At 35.1% G+C, this 16,252-nt stretch overlaps 1 non-coding gene across 1 annotated transcript; it reads right to left on the reverse strand.

The window, feature by feature from the left end:
* Positions 1 to 10,812: 10,812 nt before the first annotated feature.
* On the reverse strand, positions 10,813 to 10,919 carry LOC116554088. Its single transcript, XR_004270044.1, has one exon. It is a non-coding gene; the product is annotated as a U6 spliceosomal RNA (small nuclear RNA).
* Positions 10,920 to 16,252: the final 5,333 nt, after the last annotated feature.

Consider the following 16,252-nt stretch of genomic DNA (forward strand, 5'->3'; position numbering starts at 1 on the left):
ACTTTCATGGTTGGTTAAGAAATATTTACCAAATAATTTCAATGTTTACTTCAATTTCAATGGTTTAGTTATCATCTATTACATGTATGTAAAATAAAATTTAATAGTTTATTAAAGATATTATATGTAATTCCATTATTTTTCTATTTATCTTTCTATATGAATATTTGTAATACAATAATATTTGAAATAACTTGTTTTGTTCTCTTTATAGTAATTTATATAAATATTATAATGAATATGTATCATTTTTAGAAAAACAAAGTTTCCCTAAAAGTACCTCTGGATCATCAAACCATTTAGCCTTTTTATCATTATAATCATGATTATTATTATGCTATCAACAAGACAACACTATTACCAAATATAGTTATTTCACCAATATCGATATATTTCATAGAATATTTGATAATTACTCAGACTTAAGAACTATTATGACCCAAAACTATTCAAAATGAACATTTATTAACATTGTATTAATAAATGGCTTGGAAAGAAGGATAGGAAAAACAACAGCAAAAAAGATGGAAAACAGGAGTGTTGGGTGCACTTAAAAAGTCACTTTTATAACAAATTACATAAAACCTAACACTTATGTCAATGATTAGAATTAATTCATTGACATTAAAAAACTTGTGAAAACTAAGTTTTACTACTGCTGAACTTCTGAATTGTTATGTTATTAGTTTATCTACAGGGAGTATAAATTGTAGAAGCAATTTTCAAACTATAAAAATACATGAATTATTATTTCTTTGAATTTTACTCAAATCTCAAGAATTTTGTGTGGTGGTAACAACTGGCAAATTGCAAGACTGAGTATATTCACCTCAGACACAGGTGACAGAGCTCTAAGTTTTAGTAAGTATAAATATGCTTTATGTTTTATTTCTTTTGCAGGCCAGAAAGAATGCTGAAATCAAGATAGGTAATTATCAGAATACATCTTTTGTGTATTCTGATACAAAAAATACTGCTTTTTAGAAAACAGTATTTTTTCTAAAAGTGTATTTTTTCTAAAATTTTAATTTCTGGCATATATTTTTATATGTGTACATTCATACACATATATATGTATGTCATATATAATAAAGGAGTATATATATATATATATATATATATATATGCATAGATGCACATGGTATTATGTGGCAGACAGATTGTATGTTATATGTTTGGAGTTAATTAAAATATTCATACTATAATCTTGCTCTGCTAAAGAATCCAAAAATGTTCTTACTCTTATTAGAGCCTCTAGTGGAAATTTTTTTTTTTCTTATCTTTTCCAGTTTCTTTAAACCACCTACATTCCTTGGTTTCTGGCTTCTTCCTCCATCCAAATCTCTGTGTCTGATACTGAATCTTCTGTTTCTTTTGTTTATAAGACCCCTTGAGATTTCATTACATTACCTGGATAATCCAGGATAATCTCCCCATCTCAAGGTTCTTCCTTAGATTACATTTGCAAAACCCTTTTTGGTGCATAAGGTAATATATTTATAGGTTAGAGGGATTAGGGTGTGAACGTCTTGGGGGTGACAGTGGGTAGGAGAGGTAGAGGGGGATTGATTCTTACCACACCTGAATAAATTAAGGTTAATTTTTTTGCTTGCATTTTATGGCAAATTTTAAAGTAAATTCTTTCTTTAGTCCTCTATGAATGAGGTTTCTAATTTAAAGATCCAAGAGGAAGTTGCATGGAGTACACTTGAGACCAAATATGTCTTTGAAGTGAGTGTTCCTGGAGTGCACTTGAGATCAAACATGTCTTTGAAGTGAGTATTCTTTGAAATGAGAGAGACATCATTTTAAATGGAGAGATGAAGAGGGCAGATAGGTCAAGGTTAGATGGGCAATAGAGATGTATATGGGGCTTACACAAAGCTGCTGAGAAAAACCTTTCTTAACACTAACATTTAAATAATTTGCAAATAAAGAATTGGTAAACATGGCCTTATGGGAGAGACAGCTTTGGACTGGATAAAAGGGGAAAGACAACTGAATGAGCTTAAAAAGTAATCTTGCTTTAAAGAGTATAATGTTGTATGTAAACATGGAGATTGGGAAAATTTGAGAGTCTGAAACTGGACATTTTTACTTGCTGAAAGAGAAATCATATACCGGGCAGTAAGATTAAACTGGCTAGTAATAATAGGACCTATACCTTCACTTAAGGCCAGGAGTGTGGAAGGGCAGAGTCCGAAAATCTATAATAAACTAAAACAATGTTTCAAGGTAAGTCAGAAACCATAAAGACAGTTCAATCCTGGAGACGAGTGGATGCTTTTAACTTCATAAATTACTGGCCCATCAGCATGTTGTCTGATCCTACCAACTGCAATAGAGAAAGAATAATCTACTTTGATTCTCTTAATATTTCTACAATATCAAATGGCATGATAGAAACACTTTTTGTCAAAAGGTGATTGCTTATTTAGCATTTTCATATTAGAAGAAAACACATTTAAAACACTTTTAAGATGATGCTAAAACTTTAATATATTAATTACGCTTACTGATAAACACTCTAAGTATATGGAAATTTATCTTCACATCCATATATGTATTAAACAGAGCTACTATGTACAAATTAGAATTAGGGAAATGTGTTATCCAAGACTGACACATTTCTAGGGACTGCAGACACATACTGAAACTGAAAACTTTCCTCAGCCTCCAGAAACTGGCAGGTAGGAAGGAAAATCATGCATCAGAAGTAAAGGGAAGAGTGGATGAATTGCCTGTGAAACTCAGTCAGCTGCCCAAGGGTCCTGGTTAGGGCTTTGTGGGGTCATTCTTCCTAAGCCTGATCAAGTATTCCCCAAAAAGAAATAGCTTCTTATCTATAGGTCAGGAGAAGAGGAAACATAAATGTCAAGTCTTTTCAAGTCCATTGCAGTCTTGTATTTGTAAGGTGCTCAGGCAATACTCCATATGCCACCTTACAGCTCATGTTTTCTTTTTCTTTCCTTTGAGTAACTTGGCTCAACAACTACACTAAGCTTCAAGAACGGTGAAAATGTGTCTTGTAGCCAAATCTTGTTCTCTGGGAGAGAAGACCACAGGCAGAAAGGCTATATTTTAAATGTTCCCTTGAATATAGTTTAGTATTTGGAATTTATTCTTATAGAAGCCATGTTATAAATTAGATTCATTCCAGTTGCAAGTTTTCAGAAGTTTTGCATTATTTTAATTGCAACTGGCTACTACTTTTAACATTAGTTCTGAATACATCTGTGTCTTTTTGTCTTTCATGTACCTGCAGAGGTATACTGTAATATAAAGTTTATAATACCTTTTCTACTCTACTAATAGACTACCATTTATAAGGACAATGATCACAGTTAACAAATGTTCTATAATCTATACCCATTCCTGTATCTACCCACCTATTTTGAATCTCAAATCAAAATTCCAGAAACACAAATATACTCAAGTCCATACCTTACCCTACTTTTCTTTGTTCTTCCTCAGCAATAACAGTCCATTAGCAGAATGAGAGAGATACTTCCAGATACTACAAACTTCATACCACATCGAGCTCTACAACCATGTGAAAGAAAATAACATTATCAAACATCTTATTCAGAGATCTCGATCCTCTGGATTCTAGCTTGCTAGATCCAAAATGGTATTTTATTTGGTCCATCTGTAACATTTTAAAAAATTATCTACTGGTTAACATTTAAAATTGGACAGATCTTACATGCAAATCTAGATGTCTATCTTCTCTTAATAAATTGGAAGATGGAGAAGACCAAATCCTAGTTTTAAGGGGCCCTTAACAATTCAGTGGCCTTTAACGGTTACTGAACTGCTGTTGTGCTTTTTGATAGGTGTGCCCCTCCTCAGGCTGCTATTGCTCCTCTCTTCCTTCATATCCTACAGTGGGGTGTTCCCTGCATTTAAATTAACACATTGGTCTCAAGGTGCATTTGATTTCTCACCTCCCACTTCTATTTGTTGTGAATTGGGAAACAAATAGTGATTCCCTTCAAAGAATTGGGAGATTCTGGCCTCACAGTCCTGTCCTCCTATTCACAGGCATAGGCTATTTCGCAGACCAGCAATGTACATGCTTACAAGGTCTTATACCGCCTAACAATATACATGCAGTAAAAACTCAGAACAACATTATTTACTAAACTTGTAAACAAATGAGGAAATTGCTGTAGAAGCTGATACACACTAGCCAGTCCTGGTGACTCATGCCTGTAATCCAGCTACTCCAGAGAACCCCAGCCTGAACCAACAGAGAGAGACCTTGTCTCTATATAATTTTTTAAATATTAAATAATAAAGAAACTAACACACTGAACTCTTGATTATAGAAATAAAGGCAGAGATAATTAAAAAGTCTATTTTCCTCAATATCTGAGATTCTGATTTCTATACTTTGATCTACTTTCTATTTTTATCAGCACTTTAAAAAATTGTATCTATCTTTTCAAAATAAAACATGTAAACGATTACATCTAAACCCAAAAAGTAGTCTAAAGCAGCTTTAGACCCCTGTGATAATTCATCACACCTCCCATGTCATCTCTCTAAGCAATAAGAGTGTGTTAGCCATGCACATACATATCCACAAAAAGCCTGTCTCCTCATCTTCATGTCAGCTTAGCATCTTAACACTCTCACATATAACACTTCTGGAGACTTCTCCTTAATCACTATTCAAACAATCCAAATGAACAAGTTCTCCTTAAAGCCAACCCCCCCATCTTTCTCCCCTAAGTCAACCACTATGAACATACCCTTTCTACCTTCCTTGAAGTTTTTTTTTTTTTTTTTCATAGAACCACCAAGCAATTACTGGTGGAACAATTCAGAGGTAATAAAAATGTAGTACCTGTCTATAACTTATAGAGTACTCCCTGTTAACCAGGGAAAACTCAAAATTTAATCCAAACTGCATTTTTAGGCTGAGTTACCTGATTTGAATAATCTAGGTATCTCATTGAATAAAAGCTCCACCTTTTCTCTCAGGCCCTTGCCTTCGCTTGCCCCTAAGATGTTTTCTTATTTTTACTACTATGAGCTAAAACTATCTCCCATGTGTGTTCTTGAACTGCAGACACTGAAATATCACCACATCTGCCCCAGTGAAAATCGTCATTTACTGCTGCATGATTTTTCTCCATAGGTTCTGAATTAATCGTTGTATAGATAATCTGGGGTATTAAGTGCATCCAATACACCAGACACTTCTGTATGCATTGGGGCTAACATGGTAAACAAACCAAAAATTCTAACTTTCAAGAAATGTACATTTTAATAAAGGGTGTAAAGTGTATCAACAATAAATGGATAAAATAGATGGTATCTTATAATAAGCACTATATAGCAACCAAAAGTAGAGGCATTAGAAAATGTCTCAATAAAACAGGCATTAGAAAATGTGCTGCTACTAAAAGGTAACCAGGGGAGACCACTACTGCGGTGGCAGCATTTCAGTAAAGAGTGATGGAGTGAGACACACAGTTACCTAGGGAAGGGTAGAACACTCTGGTTTCTCTTCATATAATATACATCTTTCACCTTTTTTAGGGGGCAGAATGTTGGTAATCGGTAGCAAACAAGGCACATGGACCAAATTCAGTCCATTGTCCGATTTTGTACAGCCTGTGTGCTAAAAATGATTTTATAAATTGTTGAAAAAAGTTTTAATATGCCACATGATTATATAAAATTCCAATTTCAGTGTCCATAAATAAAGTTTTCTTGAAACACAGTCATGCCTATTTGTGTATTATCATGGCAGTTTTCACATTCCATTAACTATCCCTGCTTTCTCCAACTCCCTACTACCATTCCCAGCCTCTGGTAACATCCTTCTACTCTCTGTCTCTGTGAGTTCAATTGCTTTGATTTTTAGCTCCCACAAAATTAAAAAAAAAATGAAAACATGTGATATTTGTCTTTCTGTGTCTGGCTTATTTCACTTAACTTAATGACCATCAGTTCCATCCATCTTGTATTTGCATCCGTGCAAATGATGGGATCTCATTCCTTTTTATGGCTAAATAATACCTCGTTGTGTATATGTAGCATATTTTATTTATGCATTCATCTGTTGATGGACACTTACATTGCTTCCAAATCTTGGCTGCTGTAAATAGTGCTGCAACAAATATGAAAGTGCAGCTACCTCTTTGATATAGGATTTCCTTTCTTTTGGATATATGCCTATGAGTGGATTGCTAGATCATATGGTAGCTCTGTTTTTGGTTTCTTGAAGAAGCTTCAAACTGTTCTCCATAGAGGTTGTACTAATTTACATTTCCACCAACAGTGTATAAGAGTTCTCTTTTCTTCATATTCTCACTAGCATTTGTTATTGTCTATCTTTATGAGTTCCGCTGTTTTCATTTTTAGCTCCCATGAATGAGAGAGAAGATGCAAAGTCTGTCTATTTGTGTCTGGCTTGTTTAATTTAATGACCTCCACTTCCATCCATGTTGTTGCAGATGACAGGATCTCATTCTTTTTCATGACCAAGTAGTACTCCATTGTGAATATGTACCACATTTTCTTTATCCATTCATCTGTTGATGGACTCTTGGTTGCTTCCAAATCTTGACTATAGTAAATAGCGCTACAATAAACATGGGAGTACAGATGTCTCTTCAATATACTGGCTGCCTTTCAAAAGAAAGCTGTATACCTAGCAGTGGAATTGCTGGATCCTATGGGTATTCTATTTTTAGTCTTCTGAGGAACTTTCATATTGCTCTCTATACTGGCTGTACTAGTTTATGTATCTACCAGCAGTGTTCAAAAGTTCCCTTTTCCCACAACCTAGCAGCATTTGCTATTGCCTACCTTTTGGATAAAAGCCATTTCAACTGGGGTGAGATCATATCTCATTTTAGTTCTGACTGCATTTTTCTGATGACCAGTGATGCTGAGCTCCTTTTCACACACCTGTTTGCCATTTGTATGCCTTCTTTTCAGAAATGCCTAGACAGAACTTTTGCACATTTTTTAATCAGACTATTAATTTTTTTCCTATTGTTTATTCTTCATATATATTCTGGTTATTAATTCCTTATCAGATGGCAGTTTGCGAATATTTTCTCCCATTTTGTGGGTTGTCTCTTCACTTCGTCAATTGTTTACTTTGCTTTACAGAAGTTTTAACTTGATATGATTCCACTTCTCCATTTTTGCTTTAGTGTTCTATGCTTGTGGGGTGTTACTCAAGAAATCTTTGTCCAGACCAATTTCCTGGAGCATTCCCCAAAAGTTTTTAATAGCTTTGTAGATTCAAGTGTCAGATTTAAGTCTTTAATCCATTTTGATTTGATTTTGTGCATGGTAAAACATGGTGCTCTAGTTTAATTATTCTGTAGATAGATATCTAGTTTTCCCAGCATCATTTATTGAAGAGACTGTTCAATCTCCCAAAGTATGTACTTGGCACCTTTGTCAAAATGAGTTCACTGTAGGTCTATGGATCTGTTTCTTGGTTTTCTATTCTGTTCCATTGGTCTATGTTCTTGTTTTTATGCCAGTACCATGCTGTTTTGGTTACTGTAGCACTGTAATATAATTTGAAATCAAGTAATGTGATTTCACAGGTTTTGTTCTTTCTGTTAAAAATGGCTTTGACTCTTCTGGGTCTTTTGTAGTTTCACATAAGTTTGAGAATTGTTTTTTCTATTTCTGTGAAGAATGTCGTTGATATTTTGATAGAGTTTGCTTTGGGTATTACAGACATTTTAACAATATTGATTCTTCCAATCAGTAAACATGTAATATCTTTTCATTTTTTGTGTGCTTTATAATTTCTTACATCAATGTTTTATAGTTTTTATTGAAGAGATTTAAAAAAAAATTTTTTATACTTTAAGTTCTGGGGTACATGTACAGATCATGCAGGTTTGTTACATGGGTGTACACATGCCACGGTGGTTTGCTGCATCCATCCCTTGTCATCTACATTGGGTATTTCTCCTAATGCTATCCCTCCCCAGTCTCCCCAACCCCTGCTATACCCCCTGAGGTTTGCTATCCCTCCCCTAGCCCCATCACCCCCAACAGACCCAGGTGTGTGATGTTCCTCTCCCCGTGTCCATGTGACTATGCAGCCATAAAAAGGGTAGAGATCTTTTCTTTAACTGTACCCTAGGTATTTTATTTGTAGCTATTATAAACAGGATTACTTTCTTGATTTCCTTTTCAGATTGCTCACTGTTGGCATATAGAAATGCTACTGACTTTTGTATGTCAGTTTTGTATCTTGCAACTTTACTTATCAGTTCTAATAGGTTTTTGGTAGAGTCCTTAGGTTTTTCCAAATATAAGATTATATCATCCGTAAACAAGATTAGTGTGATTTTCTTTTTCCATTTACATGTCCTTTATTTCTCCTGTCTGCTCTAGCTAGGAATTTCAGTACTGTGTTGAATAACAGTGGTGACAGTGGCATCTTTGTTATGTTCCAGATTTTAGGGAAAAAGCTTTCAGTTTTTCCCTGCTTAGTATGATATTAGCAGTCAGTCTGTCATACATGGCTTTTGTTATGTTGAGGTAGGCTCCTTTTATCCTGTTTTTTTGTTTGTTTTCTGCATTTTTTATTTTTAGTTATTGGGTACATGTGGAGGATGTTCAGGCTTGTTACACAGGTAAACAAGTGCCATGGTGGTTTGCTGTAACTCTCAACCCATCGCCTAGGTATTAAGCGTAGCATGCATTAGTGAATTTTCATAATTCTCTCCCTCTCCCCAACCCCATGCCCTGAAAGGCCCCAGTGTGTGTTGTTCGCCTCCCTGTGTCCCTGTGTTCTCCTTGTCCAGCTACCACTAAAAAGTGAGAACAGGCAGTGTTTGATTTTCTGTTCTTGTTTTAGTTAGCTGAAGATAATGGCTTCCAACTTCATCCATGTCCCTGTAAAGGTCATGATCTCATTCCTTTCTATGACTGCATAGTATTCCATGGTGTATATGTACCACATTTTCTTTATCCAGTCTATAGTTGATGGGTATTTGGGTTGATTTCATGTCTCTGCTATTATGAATAGTGCTACAATGAACATACACATGCATCTTTGTAATAGAATTATTTATAGTCCTTTGGGTATATACCCAGTAATAGGATTGCTGGGTCAAATGGTCTTTCTGGCTCTCGATTTTTGAGAAATCACCATACTGTCTTTCTCAATGCTTGAACCAACTTACATTCCCACCAACAGTGTAAAAGAATTTGTATTTCTCCACAACCTCGCTAGCATCTGTTGTTTCTTTTTAAAATGGTCATTCTGACTAGTGTGAGATGGTATATCATTGTGGTTTTGATTTACATTTCTCTAACAATCGGTGATGTTGAGCTTTTATTCCATGTTTGTTGGCCACATGAATGTCTTCTTTTTGGAGTTGTCTGTTCATTTTCTTTGACCACTTTTTAATGGTTTTTTACTTGTAAATTTGAGTTCCTTGTAAATTCTCAATATTAGACCTTTGTCAGAAAATAGATTGCAAAAATATTCTCCCTCTTTGTAGGTTGTCTGTTTGAGCTGATGATAGTTTATTTTGCTGTGCAGAACCTCATTAGTTTAATTAGATCCCATCTGTCAATTTTTGCTTCTGTTGCAATAGCTTTTGGCAATTTCATCATAAAATCTTTGTACATGCCTATGTCCTGAATGGTATTGCCTAGATTTTCTTCTAGAATTTTTTTATAGTTTAGGGTTTTTCATTTAAGTCTTTCATCCATCTTATTTTTTGTATAAAGTATGAGGAAGGGGTTCAGTTTCAATTTTCTACAAATGGATAGCAAGTTTTCCCAGCACCATTTATTAAATAGGGAATCCTTTCATCATTGCTTGTTTTTGTCAGGTTTGTCAAAGATCAGATGGTTGTATATGTGTGATCTTATTTCTGAGTTCTCTCTTCTGTTCCATTGGTCTATGTGTTTGTTTTTGTACCAGTACCATGCTGTTTTGGTTATTGTACCCTTACAGTAGAGTTTGAAGTTGAGTAGCATAATGCCATGGTGCCACCAGCTTTGTTCTTTTTGCTTAAGATTGTCTTGGCTATATGGGGTCTTTTTTTATTTCATGTGAATTTTAAAAATAGTTATTTTTAATTCACTGAAGAATGTCAATGGTAGTTTAATGGGAATAGCATTGAATCTATGAATTACTTTGGGCAGTATGCCATTTTAACAATATTGATTCTTCCTATCTATAAGATGTAATATTTTTCCATTTGTTTCTATCCTCTCTGGTGTACTTGAGCAGTGGTTTATAGTTCTTTTTGAAGAGGTTCTTCACATCCCTTGTTACCTGTATTCCTAGGTATTTTACTCTTTTTGTAGCAATTGTGAATGGGAGTTCATTCATAATTTGGCTCTCTGCTTGCCTCCTCTTGTTGGTGTATAGGAATGCTTGAGACTTATGCACACTGATTTTGCATTCTGACACTTTGCTAAAGTTGCTTATCAGCTTAAGAAGTCGTTGGGTGAAGAAGATGGGATTTTCTAGATATAATATCATGTCATCTGCAAAAAATACAATTTGACTCCCTGTCTTCCTATTTGAATACGCTTTATTAACTTTTCTTGCCCAATTGTCCTGGCCAGAACTTCCAATGCTTTGCTAAATAGGAGTGGTGAGAGAGGGCATCATTGTCTTGTGCCAGTCTTCAAGAGAAATGCTTGCAGTTTTTGCCTATTCAGTATGATATTGGTTGTGAGTTTGTCATAAATGGGTCTCATTATTTTGGATCATGTTCCTTCAATACTTAGTTTATGGAGTTTTTACATGAAAGAATATTGAATTTTACCAAGGTCATTTTCTGCATCCATGAAAAAAATATGGAATGCTTCACAAATTTGCATATCATCCTTGTGCAGGGGCCATGCTAATCTTCTCTGTGTCATTCCAATTTTAGAATATGTGCTTCCCAAGTGAGCACCTATCCTGACTTTTGAGAGTTTTTATCATGAAGGAATGTTGAATTTTCTCATACGCTTTCTAAGCATCAGTTGAAATGACCATAGGGGTTTTGTTCTTCATTCTGTTAATATGATGTATCACATTGATTGAATTGTGTATGTTGAACCATCTTTGCATCCCTGGAATAAATACCACTTGGTCATGACAAATGATCTTTTAAATGTGTTATTGCTTTCAGTTTGCTAGTATTCTGTTGAAGGCTTTTACATCGATGTTCATCAGATACATTAGCTTTTAGTTTTCTTTTATTGAAGTGCCTTTGTATGGTTTTTATATCAGTGTAAGATTGGCCTCAATGAGTTTGGAAGTATTTCCTCCTTCTCTATTTTTCAGAGTAGTTTGAATTGGATTGGTATTAGTTCTTCGAAAGTTTGGTAAACATTCAGCAGGTAAGCCAGTAGTTCCTATGCTTTTCTATGCTGGAATTGGTTTTATTATGACTCTGATCTCATCACTTGTTCTTAGTCTGTTCAGGATTTGGATTACTTCCTCATTCAATCTTGGTAAGTTGTATGTACCTAGGAATATATCCATTTCTTCTAGGTTTTTCCAATTAATTGGCATATTGTTGCTTATACTTGTCTCACAATTCTTTGACTTTCTGTGGTATCAGTTGTAATGCCTCCCTTTTCATCTCTAATTCTACTTTTTTGGGGCTTCTCTAGTATTTTCTTAGTTGGGTTAAAGATTTGTTAATTCGTTTTCCCAAAAAATCAACTTTGTGATTTATATTTCTTTTCTATTTCATTGATCTCTGCTCTGATCTTTATTATCGCTTTCCTTCACTAATTCTGGACTTTGTTTGCACTTGCTTTCTTGGTTTATTACCTAAAGTTTTTCTACTATTTTGATGTAGACACTTATTGCTGTAAACGTTCCTCTTAGCACTGCTTTCACTGTATTCGATAGGTTTTGGGGATGTTGTGTTTTCACTATCATTTGTTTAAAACAATCTCCATCTCCTTAACTTCTTCTTCAACCCATTGGTCATTCTGGAGCACATTGTTTAATTTCCTTTGTTTGCATAGTTTCCAAAGTTTGTCTTGTTATTAATTTATATTGTTATTTCATTGTGGTCAGAGAAGACACTTATAAAGTTTTTTATTTTTTATTTTTTAGTTTAAGACTTATTTTTTTGGGATAACACATAATCTATCATTGAGAATGATTCACGTGCTAAGGAGAAGAATGTATTCTGCAGCCACTAGATGAATTGTGCTGTAAAAATCTATTAGGTCCATTTGGTCTATAGAGTAAATTAAGTTGGATGTTTGATTTTCTGTCCAGATGATCTGTTCAATGCTAAAAGTGGGACCCTGAACTCTTTAGCTGCTGTTATGGTGGGTTCTAAATCTTTCTTTAGCTTTCTTTATCTATATCTAATGATATTTGCTTTATATATCTGGGTGCTCCAGTGTTAGGTGCATACATAATTGTTATATCCATACGTATCATTGTATAGTCACCTTCTTTGTCTCATAGATTTTGTCTTAAACCTGTATTTCTTGATATAAGTATAGCCACTCCTGTTCTTTTTATGTTTCCATTGGCGTGTAATATCTTTTTCTATCTCATTATTTTCAGTCTATGTGTGAAGTGTGTTTCTCATATGCAACAACTTATTAGGCCTTTTTTTTTAATTTAGCAACTCTGTGTCTTTTGACTAGAGAGTTTAATCTATTTATATCAAATGTTATTGATAACAAAAAAGGCAGAAGGAAGTCCTTACTTATTTGTTTTCTGCTTGTTTGTGTTTTTCTCGTTTCCTTCTTGTTTTTATGAAGGTGATTTTCTTTGGTGGTGTGTTTTAATTTCTTGCTTTATGTGCATCTGTATAGGTTTGCTGATTTGAGGTTACCATAAGGCTTGCATATGACCTATTATTTTAAACTGATGACAACTAAACACTGACTGCATAAATAAAAAACGAGTCAAAACTTTACCCTCTAACTCCATACCCCTGCTTTTTAACTTTTGTTATTTTTATTTACATGTTATTCTAAGTTTTAAAAAGTTCTTGTATTTATTATTTTTGATTGGTTCATCTTTTTGTCATCCAAGAAATGAGTAGCTTATACACCATAATTAATGTTTTTCTGTGAACTTACTATTACCAGTGAGTTTTATTCCTTCAGATAATTTCTTCCTGTTAATCAATGTTCTTTTCTTTCAGATGGAAATACACTGTTCAGCATTTCTTATAGGACTGATCTGGTGTCGATAAAATCCTTTAGCTTTTCTTTGTCTAGCAAAGTCTTTGTTTTTCCTTCATGTTTGAAGGATATTTTCACCAGATATACTGTTAAAGGGTAAAAGTTTTTTATGTTGTTGTTTTTGTTTTTTCTTTTCCCTTCAGCACTTTAAATATGTCATGCCACTTTCTCCCGGCCTATAAAGTTTCCATGGAGAAGTCTGCTACCAGACATATTGGAGCTCCATTGCATGTTATTTGCTACCGTTCTCACGCTGCTTTTAGGATACTTTTTTTTTAATCCTTGACTTTTGGGCATTTGATTATTTAATGTCTTGAGTAGTCTTATTTGGATTAAATCTACTTGGCTATTACCGGTGCTCACTCAAAGCCCAAGGGCTCTTCAGACAGCTTTTGGTATATGCTGCCAGGCCTGTATCTCTCCCTTGAGTGTAGTGGCTACTTCTGTCACTGTCACAGAGTAGTCCAGAAATGCCACCCAGGAGTTAATGCCTGGAGTCAGGGACTCCAAGGCACTGCTTGTTTCTCTACCCTGCTGTGACTGAACTGATACCCAGGCTGCAAGACAAAGTCTCCTTTGCACTTCACTCTCCTTTCCTGAAGTAGGAATCTCTCCCTGTGCTCACCACAGATGGGAACATGCCAGGTCACACCTAAAGCCAGTACGGCACTGAGTCTCAGCCATTGCCTATGGCAGGGACTGCCTGGCTGCCACTGATGTTTATTTAAAACCAAGGGCTCTTTATCCAGCAGGTAATGAATCCTTCCAGAACTAGGTTCTTCCCTTGAAGGCAGAAAGTTCTCTTCTGGCCCAGGGTGTGTCAAGAAATGTCATTTGGGAGACAGGGCTTGGAATGAGGCCTCAGAACTCTGCCTGGTGTCCTATTCTACTGTAGCTGAGCTGGTAACCAAGTTACAAGACAAAGTCCCCGCTTTACTCTCTTCTCTAGAAGAAAAAAATGAGTCTCTTCTGATGCTATGAGATGCAGTCCCTGGGGTTGGGATAGGGATGACAAAAGTACTCCCTTAGTACCCTGGCTGGTGTTTCACTATGTCATGTGCATTCCAAGTCCACTGCCTCTGAGCCCAGCACAGCACCAGGACTTGCCCAGAAATTGCCGTCTTTCTGGCTTAGACTGCCTTTCAAGTTTATTTAGGACCAGAGTCCTTTGCTTTAAAAAAAATTTAATTTTCAATTTAAAAAAATTATTTATTTGATATAAATGGGGTCTCACTATGTTCCCAGGGTTGGTCTCAAACTCCTGGGATCAAGTAATCCTCCAGTCCTGGCATCTCAAAGTCCAGAGTGCTTTAACCCATGGTGGTAGAGCTAGCTAGAACTCATGTTTTGACCACTGGGATAGGCAATTTTTCTTTAGCTAGGACTGGTCTAAATGCTTCCTCTACAAGCACAGGCTGAATTCTGGCCCATGTTGTTTTCCACTGTGATGGGTAGCACTGAGTTCCAATGCAAAGTTCTACAACTGCTGCACTCTCCCTCCCAAGACACACAGAGTCTCTCTTCAAACAATGCAGCCACTGCCAGGGGTCGATGTTCAGTGTCATTAATTCAAGACTGTCTTTTCTATCCTCTTATTTGCCTCTTTCCTTGATATGATATTAAAACCAGGTATTGTCATCTTTCACCTGATTTTTGGTTTCTTGAAGGAGCTTTCTTGTGTGAATAGTTGTTCGATTGGTATTGCTGTGAGAAAGACAATTACTGGAGGATTCTATCTGGCCATCTTGTTCTACCTCCCTCATTAGCATTAATCTTAAGCAGACTGTTTAAAAATAAGATGCATATAGCAATTCTTAAAAAAAAAAAAACATTGGGGAAATAACTTTAAAAATGAAAAGGAAAAGAATTAGTGTGATACTCTAAAAATGATATACTTAGAGCAAAAGAAGGGAATAAAGGAGAAACTACAAATAACAAAATGGCTGATATAAATCCAACCATATCAATAATTACATTATATATGAATGGTTCATACACTCCAATCCAAAGGTAGAGATTGGCAAAATAGTCATTTAAAAAACCCCAATCAACCAAAAACAAACAAAAAAAACACCTCTAAGATATAATCATTTCTATTCACAAGGTATAAACTTTAGTTTAAATGACACTGTATTAGTCTTTTCTCACACTGTTATGGAGAAATACCTGAGACTAGGGCAATTTATGAAGGAAAGAGGTTTCATTGACTCACATTTCTGCATTGCTGGAGAGCCCTCAAGAAACTTAATATCATGGCAGAAAGCAAAGGAGAAGCAGGCACCTTCTTTAGAGGGTGTCAGGACGGACTGAACGCAAGCAGGGGAAATCATCAGATCTCACAGGAACTCACTATCACTATCACTAGAGCAGTATGGGGAAAACTGCCTCCCATGATTAAATTACCTCCACCTATTCCCACCACTGACACATGAGGATTACAATGCAAGATAAGATTTGGGTGTGGACACAAAGCCTTGCCATATCAGATACAAAGAGGCTAAAAGTAAAACAATTAAAAAAATATATACCATGCAGGCAGTATCCATAAAAGAGCTGGACTAGATACACCAATAACAGAAAAAAGAAATACACTTTTAGACCAAAAAATTGCTACTGGGAGAAACAAGAGAATAAGATAATAATAAAATGATGCATTTGACAGAAAAATATAAATCACATAAATGTATATGAAGTTAACAACATAGTCTCAAAATACACAAAGTAAAGAAAATGACAGAATTGAAGGAAAATATAAAGCACTCAACAATAATGATTGTCTATTTCAATATTGCACTCTCAATAATAGAGAAACTAGGCAGAAAATCAGGGGATATAGAAGACTTGAAAAACAGTATCATCCCTCCTGACCTAAGTGATATCTTTAGAACACTCCATCCATCACACAGCAAAACACACATTCTTTTCAGTTGTATATGGAACATTATCCAAAATAAGCCCATATAGCAGGCCATAAAACATGCCTCAATAACTTTAAAAGGATTAACACCATCACATAAAGCACATAATTACAAATCAATAAAGGATATTTTGAGAATCCACAAACACTAAAAATTAGTAT

This window comes from Sapajus apella, unplaced genomic scaffold (assembly GCF_009761245.1).
Source record: "Sapajus apella isolate SASKATOON/1434 unplaced genomic scaffold, GSC_monkey_1.0 scaffold1, whole genome shotgun sequence".
NCBI classification, from domain to species: Eukaryota; Metazoa; Chordata; class Mammalia; order Primates; family Cebidae; genus Sapajus; species Sapajus apella.